Source organism: Cynara cardunculus, unplaced genomic scaffold (genome assembly GCF_001531365.2).
Source record: "Cynara cardunculus var. scolymus isolate 2C unplaced genomic scaffold, CcrdV1 Un_Scaffold_1173, whole genome shotgun sequence".
NCBI classification, from domain to species: Eukaryota; Viridiplantae; Streptophyta; class Magnoliopsida; order Asterales; family Asteraceae; genus Cynara; species Cynara cardunculus.
Genome location: NW_020200694.1, coordinates 128,873 through 130,618, shown reverse-complemented (window position 1 = coordinate 130,618; position 1,746 = coordinate 128,873).

Genomic DNA, 1,746 nt, shown 5'->3' with positions numbered 1-1,746 from the left:
GGGGGTGTAACAGAGTTGGTATCAGAGCCTGAGTCTAAGGGATTTAGGTATTCACATGCATGATACCTAGACTTAAACTATTTCATTGCATATTAGGGTCCCAAACATAGTTAGCACCTTTGGAATAAATATAATAAGTTAAGAGATCAGTGTGTAAGGTATTTTCGGATCTGGCCAATGTAATTTTGAATCTACAGGTACATAACTGAACTTAGACACTTTATTATATTTGGGAATGTGAAAAATATGTGTTTTAACTTTGTTATCTAMAKATGGCTAGTAGATCAAGAAGGTCAGAAAGGATCACCCACCCCAATGAAGAWRAATCCCCTGTTGCTCCTATTGGCACCTCTGAGGGCAGAAGTAGAGGCAGAGGTAGAGGCGTAGGTAGGGGGCAGACCAGAGGCATAATAAGCCAGCCAAATATTAATATGAATCAAGCAGAATAAAACTCTGAAAATATGAACCAAGAACGGATGTCTCACCCAGAATATGTAACAAGATATATATTAGCTGAAGAAATAGGAAAGCTAAGGGAAACCTTGACTTCTATTTTGAGGAATCCTGCCAGAATAGAGACAGGCAGAATTGAAGTTACTCCATCGATTCCAATTCTCAATAACAGGGAAGGAGATATAAAGATGTTTCTAACTTGTAACCCACCAACCTTCTCGGGAGACAGAGATCCAAATAAAGCTATGTGTTGGGTCAAATAGATGGACTCTGTATTCAATACCATCCGATGTGTAGAAATAGATAAAGTCAGATTTGCAGTCTCGATGTTAAAATCAAATGCGTTATTTTGGTGGGAAGTAGAATCCTTAGCCATAACAGATATTTTGCAAACTATGACATGGCTAGAGTTTGTCAACAGATTCAAGGAGCAGTTTTGCCCAAAAGCTGCCATTAGACAAATGGAAGAAAACTTCCTAAAATTGGAACAAGGAAACAGAACTGTAAAGGAATATACAGAGAAATTCATCGAATATTCAAGATTTGCAGAACATTATATTTCCTCGAAATCTAGAAAAGTGGAAAGATACATTTGGGGATTGAAACCATCAATCCGAGAATTTGTCATACCATGAATCCGGCTACATTTTCATTAACCGTTGACACAGTGCAGGTAACAAAAAGAAACAAGAACAGACAAGAAGAAGGGAAAGCAATAGAAAAGAGGAAATGGGAAGGTGCATGAACCGGATACAAAAGACCAAAAGTTGTAAAACTTGGAAACAGACCCATACAAAGATTCAATGAAAGGACTTGTCCCCGATGTCATCAAGTTCATCAGGGAGAATGCAGGATTGAGCTAAGRAAATGTTATAAATGTGGTGAAACAGGTCATTTGTCGAATGTTTGCCCAACAGTAAAAAGGTGTTTTAATTGTAATTCTCCAGATCACCTCAGACCAAATTGTCCACAAATGAAAGCCCCACGGTTAACCATGGGGAGCAATACATCAACAGGCCGAGGAAGACTAAATATGGGCAGAGGAGCAACGGGTGGGGCACAGGGTCGATCTTTTCAAATGACCAAACATGAAGCAGAAACTACACCTGATGTAGTAACAGGTACATTTTTCGTAAACTCCTTACAAGATAAAGTGTTATTTGACTCGGGTGCAAACTTCTCATTTATATCCCTATCATTTGCCTTTTGTGCTCGTATGAATTCTGTGCCACTTGATGATAAGTTAGTAGTTGATACTGCTAAGGGTCAAGTATCTGTGAGTTATATGTTTAA